General features: G+C 39.5%; 1 non-coding gene across 1 annotated transcript; it reads left to right on the forward strand.

Annotated features, from left to right (window-relative positions):
* The first annotated feature begins 13,026 nt into the window (after positions 1–13,026).
* LOC127099869 (small nucleolar RNA R71) lies at positions 13,027–13,133 on the forward strand. Its single transcript, XR_007794334.1, has one exon. It is a non-coding gene; the product is annotated as a small nucleolar RNA R71 (small nucleolar RNA).
* The last annotated feature ends 876 nt before the right edge of the window (positions 13,134–14,009 follow it).

The following is a 14,009-nucleotide window of genomic DNA, read 5'->3' on the forward strand; positions in this document are numbered from 1 at the left end:
CAAAGGAACATGGACTACTTGATCTCCCTCATTAATTGAGGTGGCAGATCAAGTGGACCTCAGCATGCTCTCCATCCTGGACTTGAGTCAATGCGCCACAAGAATGGTAATTAGAACCAATGTGTTAGATTAGATCATTTTAAATGGATCATATGGTTGGAGACGTGCCAACACACGGCCGGAGTTGTAGCTCCGATCTTCTTCTCCGGTTGACCTCGCCGGACTGGTCCACCTTCAACCATCACCAAAATAAAAAAGGAGGACATGATCTGAAAGAAAAAATGGCGTAGAGCACGACTCTGACCTCAATTTCATCCAACTCCAAATATATAAAAAGATATGAGGAGTTGAATTTTGAGGTGTGTCAACTGAGTTGCTTCGATTTGACCTTTAAGCAACTCAATCTTCTTGCCTACATTGGTAGGACTTCAGACAACCAAAGATCCAAGACAAGTGAGTGGAATTAAGAGAGAATCGGAGAGATGAAGTTTTCTAAAAATTACCTTCAATTCTATGCAGTTCTTGATGTCGCTTACTCCAAACACGATCTGATCACACTTGAGAGGCTAGCAGAAAGTGATTAGAGAGGTTGCAAGGTTTTGGATCCTGGAGTTTTTGAATATCCAACAGTTGAGATTCAAACTCAAATTTCGAGTTGAAATTTATTAGGTTTTCCTTTGGAATGAGAGGGTTTCAATGGGGGGTAAAGATGGCGCGCAAGGTGTCTTTCAAATGAGCACAGAGAGCATGTATTTATAGCATGAATGAATGATATTTGCACACTTCAAATTTTGTCCAAATTTAGCAATGGTGATGATACGAGTGCATGGGCATGTGCAGGCCCATGATGTAATGCAAAAAGGTCCAGAATCAATCCAAATGAAGTCTGAATGGAAGCTTGATTGGCAAGGCAAAGTGAACTGAAATTTTGAAGCTTGATTCTTGCCAAAGAGGCAGCTCTGTTAAAGCCATGCGTAGACCAAGCAAACCTCATCCAAATGCATGAACTTGGGTTCTTTGGAAAGCTTGGATCAAGGGGAACAAGTTTTATGCTCAACACTTTTTCATTTGGAGCTTGGAACATGGAGAATTTGAGGTGGAAGTTTGGGAATTTCAGCATGTTGAAATTTTTTCTAAGTGTCAACCCATATATCTCAATATTCCACCTTGCTTAACTTTTTATGTGAGCTTCAAATGAGAAATGTGTCTTCATTAAAGTTGTAGCTCTTTCAAAGAGCTTCAAAATAGTCACCAATTTCATGTCATTTGGATTTGGAATGATAGATTTATGCATTTTTGAAGTTTGGAAAAATCACTTGCTCAATGGTATAAGTCAAAAATGACCTATAATGTAACCTTATATCACATGCTCACAAAAGTTGAATTAGCTCTCACTCCAAAAATCAAAGTTGAATTAGACACCTTGAATTTGATTTTGCAACTTGGAAATCTTTCATCTCATAAAAATTGAGCAAGTTATGGCCTTGGGAAGTTGACTTTCAAATTAGGGTTTAGACAAAATGACCTATAATGTTTCAACATAGAAAATGATTTTCCAAGCAAAACTAGCGCTAGGTCTCAACATGAAAGTTGTTTTGAATGTCATTTAGAGTAACTTTCCTCTTGGAATCATTTTCATATGGTGAAAATGATCGATGTCATTCGCAAGTGCATGAATAACGTCAAAGTAATATAAAAGAATATCGATCCCACAAAGACCAATCGTCAATCTATCGATTACTATCGTTACGATGCTTATCTAAGGCGGTATAAAAGAGATATTGGGTTTGCAAAATAACGGTAAATAATAAATACAGGTAAAGATAGGTTGAATGTAATTCACGTCAGTTAAGCGATGTTTCGATTGTCTAAATAGAACTACTTATGAGGCAATATTTTATACTCTTGAAAAGAATCCATTTAACAGGAACTGTCGCTTTCGCGTATTCAGAACCGAGTTTACCCTTAAATTGAGGCCTTTTATTGTAACTTATAAAAGGTGCACAGAACGCTAAAGTTGTAAACCTATTTTTAAGAAATGAGACTCGTAAACTTAGTTGAAAAGTGATTTTAATTTGGAAAGTTTACCTAAGGAGTTTACTGATTTTAAACCTATCAACGCGTCCGAAAACAGTTTCAAAAATAACTTTTCCTTAAAGTGATAAAGATTTCTAGTTACTACGCCAGGGTGCTTTCGCACTCCTCGAATAATTAAAACTAACCAAGTTTGTTTTAGAAAACTCAAGTTAAAAATCAAAACAGCCTTTAAAGTATTTCTTACAGATTTCAATATGTGAAACATTACTTTAACCGTGATCCTTACATTCTAACCTTTAAAAGATTTAGCCAGACATGGTAACACAAACAAACATAACGGTGTTAATCATGACGAAAAGTTTGTTTTAGAATGTGAGGTGTAGAGAGCGAGTAAAGTGCGTAAAATAAATAAAATAAAGCGAGTGCGGAAAATAAATAAATTAAAGCGAGTGCGGAAAATAAATAAAATAAAGCGAGTGCGGAAAATAAATAAAGTAAAGCGAGTGCAGAAAGTAAATAAAGTAAAAGCGATGCGGGAAATGAATAAAGCGAGTGCGGAAAATAAATAAAATAAAAGCGAGTGCGGGAAATAAATAAAATAAAGGCAATGCGGAAAATAAATAAAATAAAAGCGATAAATAAGAACCTTCTCCAAACGGAAGCTTTGATTCTGATACAAAAATAAACCTCCGACTCCTGAAGCTAAAGATGACAGCAACTCGAAGTGACCCAACTCAATCTCACAATGGTGCGATAACCCCCCGATGTGACGGATTATCGCTATTACAAATGATAAATATATGCTTAGTGTTGTAAAACTAAGTTGGATCCTAGAAAATAAAGTGAAATGAGCTATTTATGGAGATTCTCAGCAGTTTGTAAAGACCATGGTGCCTTCCAACTTCTCCTTAGTGGGCTTTAGTGGGAACATGATTTCCAAAGGTGGCGCCCGCCATCCCTTCATGGCGCCCGCCATGTGTGTAAATGGGGTGAATCATGGGAACGTGGCGGTTACCTCCTGGTTGAGGGATGATGACTCATGGCTTCCCCTATAGCGGCCGCCAAGTGCAACGCCATGTGTGTAATTTCGCCGAAAAACCCTAATTTTAGGTCTTTTTGCTTCGTTTCTTCCAAAAGAGTCTGGAAGTGCTAAATATCTGAAAATAAGAGAAAAGAGAGCATAATACAAATAAAATAATGATAAAGTCCTAATAAACATGTGAAATCTGAGTCAAAAATACGGTGTAATTCGGTGTGATCAAATTCTCCCACACTTAAACCTTTGCTTGTCCTCAAGCAAAACTCTTTATAGTTTATGCAAGAAAATCAGTATCAACTAGAGTTAACTCGAGGCAAAAAGACTTATGAGTTCATTCAAGGAATGTATCGATAGGTACTAACGAATCGAACTAAGGGTATTGTAGTGACACTTCCCGCAATTGCGGTCGTAGGCTTCGTTCTTATACAATTCAATTCACATCACCCCACCATACCTAAGCCTTCTTTTTGTTTTCCTAAAGTCCTTTTCATTCAAGTGAAATCATATTAAGTCAGTTATCTGTACATACTCATAGTAAAGTGACCGGTTAGTGATTATGATCTTAAGCATGGGGCTCTGGTACATAAGTTGGTGTAGCCCTTTTATTTAACCTAATTTGCAGTCGTGGTGGATTGCAATGTAATCCACCCTACCAAGTTCAACACCATATACCTCTAAACCAACCAACAAATAGGCTTATTATTTTATTTTTCTAAGCATGGGGCTCTAGTACATAAGTTGGTGTAACCCTTTTATTCAACCCAATTTGCAGTTGTGGGGGATTGGATCGTGATCCACCCTACCAAGTTCAGCACCAGATACCTCTGAACCAACAAACAAATAGGCTTATTATTATTTATTTTTGTATTTTTCTCCTGCATGTTCCGCATATGTTTTTATTTTTGTTGGGTTAAATGACCGTGTGAGAGTCACCTAGCCTGGATTTTCATGCGGTTTGGGAACAAAGCAAGGATTTTTGTGATCATTCACTTATTTTCATCGGTCCCCTACGTAGAGCATGCTTAAGCCGGAGCTGACTGCTAGGACAAACTACTTAAGGACCTATTTTGGAACAAAAACTGGGGCTACAACATATGGGGTATCGGGATCGACTCTTATAATCATGAAGCCTAAGGTGTTAAGACAATACCGATTTTTGAAAAAGTTTTCCCAAGTCTTTTACACCCTATTATAAACTTGTCTTGTAGCCTGAATGTTCAAGATGTACTGGTTTCTTGGCTAAAACTTTTTTGGTAAGGTTAAAGAAATGGGGGAAATAAGGATACACTTACGTAGATGACTAGTCAGACACATGTTATTTTATTGAAAGGGAAAAACAAGCAACTAAAATAAACAAAACATACTAAAAGTAAAAGAAAGCGATAAAAAGCAATAAAAGTAAAGGAAAGCAATAAAAATAAAGGAAAGATGAAAAGCGATAAAATCTCTTGCCACACTTAAACTGAACATTGTCCTCAATGTTTCGATATGGGATAGGGTAGGATTAACCTGGAAGAGAGAGAGAGAGATAGATCTAGGGGTGAGCACTGGTCACCGTCACCGCCCTGGTCAGGATGCCTGGGTCGACGACGTCTGGATCGACTACTAAGTCCTTCCTGCAGCTGCCGAGAGCGACCTAGGAGAGATCCTTGGGTGGCCTCGATGAGAGTGAAGTGAGGCTCATTAGACTGTCGCATGCGTTGCTGCTCATTAGTGATCGCAAGCAAAGACTCAATGACAGTCTGATGTGCTCGCTCACTACGCTGCTGGGAAGCTACCATAAAACTCATATTGTCTGACAATTGTTGGTTTATGGTGTTCAAGAGGGTGTCACGCCTTTCCTCACAAGCCAAGTGCTCGCACCACATCTCCTCGGTGATGTAGAAACCGGGAGTTGTACCTACAAAAGTGTTAGGGGAAGAAGGTGCGGTGTGTGCAGGTGATGTAGCAGGAATATCATGAGTTGGCGGCTGGTCACGCCGGTCATACTCATCATCAGTTCCTTGACCTTCATCCATAGGAACGTTAGGTGGCAAAGGACCGGTAAAGGGTGGAGCGTCAAGATTGTATGTCCAATTCCTCGCATGTCGCACATCCGTACGTTGAGAGCAAGGTAGGACAACACTGGGTACAGCTGCACCATGTATCATAAGGTAGAAACCACCTTCTCACCGCACCTTGCATAATTTCATATCTTTCAAAAACTTCAAGTTAATGGTGCGGTGAGGGAGTGGTTCCAAGGTGGCTAACTCAGCGTGTAGATTCAATGCTCTAGAAATGGAGGTAATCAAACCACTGAAAGAGATGGTTCCTCCTTTCTTAAGGATGGCAGACATATGGGTCAACATGAAAGGAACATGATTGATCCTGCGATTAGTGAGGCACCCCTGTAAAAATAGAAATTCTCGGGCATTTACTTTGTTAGAATTTTCCCGGCTAAATATAGTACATGCCAAAAGGTATCTAAAAATACGTATGGCCGAGTTATGGATATTAGAAGCCAAAATTCCCTCAAAGGAAGTGACATTCACATTAGATAATCGGATCCAAAAAGTAAATGCCTGGATTGCCCATTCAACATCTAAGGGCGTCTCACAAATAGCACCATCACCATAAGGCATTCTGAGCAATCCCGCTAAAGCATCGGTAGTGTACTCGTATTCTACATTAAACATCCTAAAATAAACGGTACCTACCGTGCTAGCTGTGCCAGGATGGACAATGTAAATCAGGGAACTTAAAAATTCCCTAGTGAGCCTATTGTAGGTGGGCACTTTACTAGCAAAAAGATCGTGTAATCCTAAATTATCTAGCATGTGGAATACACTATGATATGTGCCTAGAGTGTACAAATAGTCTTCGTCGACATACCTGGTAGAGAGGATCACCTGAGTTTGCAATCTTTGCAAAATCTTGTTTTGTTGCTCACTGGGCTTTCCTCCACGAAGAGTGATGTCGTTAAACTCCATTCCGGCCATTAATGGAGGTTGTGAGAAAAATGAGTAATTATAGAAAAGAAAGTAAAAAATGGAATTTAATGGATTTTTGGTGGAGAGTTGGAGAAGTGAAGATGGAGAATTGTTGGTTTGTAGTAAAAGTGAGAAGATTGGAAATTCTTATGAATTTGGTAGAGTTTGGAGAAGAAGAGAATAGGTTTGGAAAGGTTGAAGAAGGTATAAATAGTGGAAAAGGTAAATCTGACCGTTATGTCATGACGCCCGCCATGGAGCTCATGGCGCCCGCCATGTCTTCGGATATGGTTTGGGCCGGCTGTGTTGTTTGCTTCTTGGACCTTAATCCACGAATGTTTTTTTTTGTTTTTGATTTTAAGCTTGATAAAATAAAATGAAATGAAATAAAACAAAATAAATTAAAACAAAATTAAATAAAACAAAACAAAATAAAACAAAATAAAATAGTAGAGTAAAAAAAAATAATGGACATAAAAAAACATAATAATTATATATACATACATATACATATATATATAATATATATATATATATATATATATAATATATATATATATATATATATATATATATATATATATATATATATATATATATATATATATATATATATTATATATATATATATATATATATATATATATATATATATATATATATGTATGTATGTATGTATGAGAAGAGCCAATAATAAATCACGAGTCCAGAGATCTTAGGAAATAAAGCAAGCATAATGTCATAGGAAACTATAAAAATAGGCATGAATAATAAGTACGGAAAAATAGGGAAATTCAAACGGTATTTCTCGGTCCATACTGACATCAACGCTCGGGATATAGTGGAGTCTCCTCGACTTCGTAGCCTCGAAGCTCTGTGATCTAGCGTCAGAGATCGACGATATCATCATGCAGCATATCAGTCTCGGTGTCGTGTGAGGCAACTACTACCTTGACCTGCAGGGCAACGTCAGCAAGCTCCTGACGAAGTTCGGCAATCTCCATGCGAAGCTTAACCAATTCGGATTGCATGCTTGGAGTCTGGAGATTAGGATTGTTGGTACGGACTTTAATTCTGATCGGTGCAATCTTTGGCGCATCTACTGTCTCTCCCTGCCCTTCTATGGCGTAGACCTAGTTGGCCTGATCAATGACACAAGTCACCTGAGGGTCAGGTAAAGTAAAGTAGTGAATAGTTTCACCCTTAATTAACAGCCTATATTGATTCGGATGGAAAGAGGATCTCCTCATCAGACCACGGTCCAGACAGAAATCAACATCCATCAAGGTGTAGCTGCAATAAGGTGTCAGGTGAGATAGTCTCCTATCGAGTTCCAGGGCTGAGGCTATGTGAGTCACCGTGCTTCCGACATGAATGGGGCTTGCAGCAGAGCGAGCATTAAGGTATAGGCTATCAAGAAATCTCCACAGTCTACCGGGCGTGACTGCGTGGTACAGTACATGAAGAAGATCTCTTCAGCACTCACATGCACATCAAGGTCACTCTTCCCCAGGAAGGTGTGGGCAATGATCATCTGGAAGTATTGGAAAGCAGGGTTGTGAATTTTGTTAGAGATCTGGGTTGAAGGGTTAGGACTACCTCCACATGTGATATCGATCCAAAACTTCTCGATGTCTCGGCTCAGAAAGTAGCTCATGGGGAGCTCGGGCGAAGCATCATAGGAAATCTGGAAACCAAGCAAGTCGTCGAAACGCTTGTGGTTGAAGGTGTATTCTGCCCCAAAACAACCTGAAGTTAATGTATCCTCCATCACTGGCGTGACTAACATAAGGCTCGTAGACAAGCGAGCTCAGGAACTCCAAAGTCAGGTTCCGGTAAGTCACGTGCATAGCATCTGTATATTCATCCCATTGTAACTGATTGCATAAGTGCCTGACACTAGGCTCAATGCCTAATGCCTCCATGCAGCTCGAGTCGGGATATCTAGTAGGCAGCATCGAGCGCTGTGAAAGCATGGTGTAGCGCTGCTCTTGAACTGGGTCACAGAATATTACTGGCATGGTGTCGATATTCTCCATTCCTGAAAAGTTAGATTAGAAACAGAGGACACCTGAAATCACAAATATTATAACTGTTAGTCTCCACATAGATATTCATACATATAAAATAAATAAATATAAATATAAATTGAAAATAGTAAAAGTAAAGGAAAAGAAGTCATGGGTTGCCTCCCATGCAGCGCTTGTTTAACGTCGTTAGCTTGACTATTCGAACTTTATATGTTAGAGGTAGGAACTAGAGGGTCGGTCAGAGTCTGGTCATGACATTCTGTGGGTATGTCACCTCCTTGGTATTGCTTCAATCTTTGTCTGATTACAAGAGTTGTTTCGGATTTTGACTACTCCAGATTTCAGGATTTTAGACACCTCAAAGGGACCTGTCCATCTCGAACGCAGCTTACCTGGAAAAAGACGTAATCTCGAATTAAAGAGAAGAATAGAGTCTCCTATATTAAATTCCTTTTTCACGATCCTCTTGTTGTGCCAAGCTTTATTTCTCTCCTTGTATATAACGGAATTCTCGTAAGCGTTCTGGAGAAGTTCCTCCGATTTGTGAATATCAAGGATTCGCTTCTTGCCAGATGCTAGGTAATCCAAATTTAGGGTCTTGATGGCCCAATATGCCTTGTGCTTGAGTTCAAAAGGTAAGTGACATGACTTCCCGTAGACCAACTGGTACGGTGTAGTTCCAATGGGGGTCTTGTAAGCAGTTCCGTAAGCCCACAGTGCTTCTGTTAGCTTTCCAGACCAATCTTTTCTAGATATTGATATAGTTTTCTCCAAGATTTGCTTAATCTCTCTGTTGGATACTTCCACTTGACCATTAGTCTGAGGGTGATATGGTGTTGCTACTCTGTGTTTCACTCCATATTTCCTTAGGAGCTTATTAAATATTCTGGATATAAAATGCGATCCACCATCGCTTATGACAAGTCGTGGAACTCCAAATCTGGGAAAGATATTGTTCTTGAACATCTTGATGACTACTCTTGTGTCGTTGGTTGGTGCGGCTATAACTTCTATCCACTTGGACACATAGTCAACTGCTACCAAAATGTCCTTGTTTCCCAATGAAGATGGAAAAGGTCCCATGAAATCTATACCCCAAACGTCAAATAGTTCTACTTCTTGGATGTTCTTCAAAGGCATTTCGTCACGTCTTGAGATGTTTCCAGCGCGCTGACACCGGTCACATCAGACAATATAAGCATGGACATCACGCCATAATGTCGGCCAATAAAGACCAACTTAAAGGATCTTAGCGTATGTCTTGGACGTGCTTGAATGTCCACCATAAGGTGAAGAATGACAATGTTCTATGATGTTTCTGACTTCTTCTTCTGGGACGCAACGTCGAAATATGTTATCAGTTCCTCTTTTGAAAAGGAGTGGTTCGTCCCAATAGAAGTGTCTTATATCTTTAAAGAACTTCTTCTTCTGTTGATAGTTGAGGTCAGGTGGTATGATATCAGCGGTTAGATAGTTCACAAAATCAGCGTACCATGGTACTTTGCTAATCTTTGAAATCGTCCCAAGGTTGTCTCTGTCAGGTTCAAGAGGAGTGGTATCAATCTTAGCTATTAGTCTGTCTTAAGTGAAATCATCATTTATAGGTAAATGATCTGGCTTTAAATGCTCTAATCTGGAAAGATGGTCAGCAACTATGTTTTCTGTGCCTTTTTTGTCTCTAATGTCTAAATAGAATTCTTGTAGCAAAAGGATCCACTTGAGTAATCTAGGTTTTGCATCCTTTTTTCTCAGAAGGTAACGAATAGCTGCATGGTCTGTATAGACTATAATCTTAGATCCTACAAGATAAGACCTAAATTTATCGATTGCGAAAACTACAGCTAGGATTTCCTTCTATGTTGTTGTATAATTTAATTGAGCGGCATCTAGGGTTCTACTAGCGTAATATATTACGTGTAGTTTCTTATCTTTTCTTTGCCCTAAAACAGCTCCTATAGCGAAATCGCTAGCATCACACATTATTTCGAAGGGTTTAGTCCAATCTGCGATTTGTAGAATGGGTGTTGAGATTAACGCTTGTTTTAACTAGTTAAAGGCTTTGATGCATTTCTCATAAAAAATAAATTCATTGTCTTTCATCAGAAGGCCGGTCAAGGGTTTTGTTATTTTAGAGAAGTCTTTTATGAAGCGTCGGTAGAAACCGGCGTGCCCAAGGAAACTACAGATTTCTCTAACTCTCTTAGGAGGTTTAAGGTTTTCTATAACTTCTATTTTTGCTTTATCGACCTCACTGCCTCTTTCAGATATTATGTGTCCTAACACTATGCCTTCTTTTACCATAAAGTGCCATTTCTCCCAGTTTAATACTAGGTTGACTTCTACGCATCTCTCTAGGATTTTCTCAAGGTTATTAAGGCAGTCTTCAAAGTCTAATCCACACACTGAGAAGTCGTCCATGAATACTTCCATGACTCCGTTGAGATAATCTACGAAGATTGACATCATACAACATTGGAAAGTAGCTGGCGCATTACAGAGTCCAAACGACATTCATCTGTAAGCAAACGTTCCGTAGGGACAGGTAAAGGTTGTTTTCTCTTGATCCACGGGGTGTATGGGTATTTGGAAAAATCCAGAGTATCCATCAAGACACAAAAGTAAGAGTGTCTGGCAAGATGCTCCAGCATTTGATCTATGAATGGAAGGGGGAAATGGTCTTTCCTAGTTGCTTTATTGAGCTTCCTATAATCTATGCACATACGCCATCCGCCTTCTATGCGTTTAGCGACATGCTCTCCTTTTTCGTTCTGCACAACTGTGATGCCTCCCTTCTTGGGTACCACATGTATAGGACTTACCCACTTACTATCAGAGATCTGATAGATTATACCAGCTTCCAGTAGTTTAAGGACTTCCTTCTTCACCACCTCGCTCATCACAGGGTTGATTCGCCTCTGATGTTCTCTGGAAGGTTTTGAATCCTCCTCTAGTGAGATCCGGTGCATACACACGGATGGGCTAATACCTTTTAAATCAGAGATATTGTACCCTAAGGCAGAAGGGTATTTTCTTAAAACGTTCAAGAGTCGATTCGTCTCGTCTTGGTTTAAGGTGGCACTAACTATTACTGGGCGGTTCATTTCTTCATCCAGGAACTCATATCTTAGGTTCTTGGGTAGTTCCTTAAGTTCTTGGGCTGGTTTTTGAGAATTAGGTGAAGGGTGTGGAGTAAGATCCATACATTCGTTAGTGAGAGGTTCAGTTTCCTCTAACTCATCATCCTTTTCATTCGGGTTTGAAAATGGTTCGATCTTAGGTTCTCCCTGATCAAATTCTCTTATGCACTCATCTATGATATCGATCGCATAACACGAGTCTCCTAGAATTGGTGCCATCAGGAATTTTGAAAGAATGAACTCGATCTTTTCGTCCCCTACTTCGAAGGTTAATTTCCCTCTTTTGACATCTATTATAGCTCCGGCTGTCGATAAGAATGGTCTACCTAAAAGGATAGGGATATCTTCGTCTTCTTTGATATCCATGACCATAAAGTCTGTTGGGATATAAAGTTGACCGATCCTAACTGGGATGTCTTCTAAAATGCCTACAGGATACTTAAAAGATCTATCGGCTAATTGAAGGGACATCTTAGTTAGTTGCATTTATCCTAGGTTTAATCTCTTACATACAGCTAAGGGCATTAAACTTACACTAACGCCTAAGTCTAGGAAAGCTTTGTCGATCACATGATTTCCTAAAACGAAAGGTATAGAAAAACTACCAGGGTCTTTCTCCTTCTTAGCAAGTTTATCATTAGAAATAAAGTTGCATTCCAAGGGTTTTGGATCGTCGAGCCTATACTTGTTAGTTAAGATGTCTTTGAGAAATTTGGCGTAAGACGGAATTTGGGTGATATCTTCGGTAAAAGGAATCTCTACATGAAGCTTTTATATCACTTTTATAAATTTTTGATATTGGTTGTTGACTTTTGTTTGTTAAGTCTTTGCGGATACAGGATTGGTGGTTTATAAGTTTTATCCTTGGCTTCACCTTCTTGGTTGGTTTGTTTCTCAGGTTCCTCTCGTTCCTCTTCTGGTTGGTAGGCACATTCTCTTTAGAAGATTTGGACTCGCTCATTGCTGGGTTCTGAGGCCCTTCGTAAGCGGTCCCACTTTGTAACGAGATAGCGTTAACTTGCCCTAGAGGGTTTGGTTGAGGTTGTCCAGGAAATTGGCCTCCAGGTGTAGTTTGTGGGGCTTGGTTTTGTGCTACCTGTGAGATCTGGGTTTCAAGCATCTTGTTGTGAGTGATTATCTGATCAACATTGGTTCCTAATTGCGTTATAAGTTGGTTTACGTGAATGTTTTGGTTTAGGAATTCTTTATTTTGCTGAGTCTGGCCCGATATAAAGCTTTCCATGATCTTCTCAAGGTTAGACTTCTGGGGCACAACTTGCATAGGTTGGTTTGGTTTTTGGGCTTGATAACCTTGCGGTCTCTGAGGTGCATTATTTTGGATAGGGTTCTAGTTTCTATAAGAGAAATTTGGATGATTCTTCCATCCAGGTTTGTAAGTGTTTGAAAATGGGTTACCTTGGGCGTAATTCACTTGGTAGGTATTTAGTTCGTTTAAAAGGTTACACTCTGCCAATTCGTGTCCTTTAGATCCACAAAGTTTGCACTCTGTATGGACTACTGCTACAGAGTTAGTGTTTGTAGGCATATGTTCGATCCTAAGGGATAAAGCATCCATTTTCGCCTACATCATGTCTATAAAGCTTACCTCATGTATTCCATCTTAGGTCTCCTTTTTCTCTATTGATGCTCGTTCGGTTCCCCATTGATAATGGTTTTGGGCCATATCCTCAATTAGGTCATAAGCTTCTGGATAAGGTTTGTTCATCAGCGCGCCACCTGCGGCAGCGTCGATGCTCATCTTGGTATTATAATGGAGTCCATTGTAGAAGGTATGAACGATCAACCATTGTTCTAGGCCATGGTGTGGGCAGACTCTTAATAGCTCTTTATATCTCTCCCAAGCTTCGAAAAGCGATTCTCCTTGGTTTTGAGCAAATCTAGTTATTTGGTTTCGAAGAACAGCAGTCTTGCTAGGGGGAAATATCTAGCAAGGAATACTCTCCTAAGGTCTTCCCAGGTAGTTATTAAATTAGCTAGAAGTGAATCTAGCCATGAACGTGCTCTATCCCTGGGGGAGAAAGGAAATAATCTTAAACGGATCGCATCAGATGAAGCGCCGTTAGATTTAAAGGTGTCGGCTAGTTGGATAAAAACTTTTAAATGTTGATTCGGGTTCTCAGTAGCGAGACCCGCGTATTGGTTTTGTTGCACTAATTGCAACAAAGACGGTTTTAGTTCGAAGTTGTTAGCACGTATAAGGGGGTTTACTATACTTGAACTAGGTTCCTCATCAGAGGATTGGGAAAATTCCTTAAGAGGTCGCCTATCGCGATTCTCGGCCATAGCTTTCTTAATTCGGATGAGTAAGAGGCGTGTACGAGTATAACGTTCGGGTTCCGCTAAAGGATCTACTAAATTTCCGGTACTATGGGTTCTTCGCATTTACCGGCTAAAAATGCCTTGGTATATATGGTGTAACAACAGGGTACGAAATTTGACGAAGTTGGTCCCCGGCAACGACGCCAAAAACTTGATCGATGTGATTCGCAAGTGCACGAATAACGTCAAAGTAATGTAAAAGAATATCGATCCCACAGAGACCAATCGTCAATCTATCGATTACTATCGTTACGGTGTTTATCTAAGGTGGTATAAAAGATAGATTGGGTTTGCAAAATAACGGTAAATAATAAATGCAGGTAAAGACATGTTGAATGTAATTAACGTCAGTTAAGTGATGTTTTGATTGTCTAAATAGAACTACTTATGAGGCAATATTTTCTACTCTTGAAAAGAATTCATTTAATAGGAACTGTCGCTTTCACGTATTCAGAAC

This window comes from Lathyrus oleraceus, chromosome 6, assembly GCF_024323335.1.
Source record: "Lathyrus oleraceus cultivar Zhongwan6 chromosome 6, CAAS_Psat_ZW6_1.0, whole genome shotgun sequence".
NCBI classification, from domain to species: domain Eukaryota; kingdom Viridiplantae; phylum Streptophyta; class Magnoliopsida; order Fabales; family Fabaceae; genus Lathyrus; species Lathyrus oleraceus.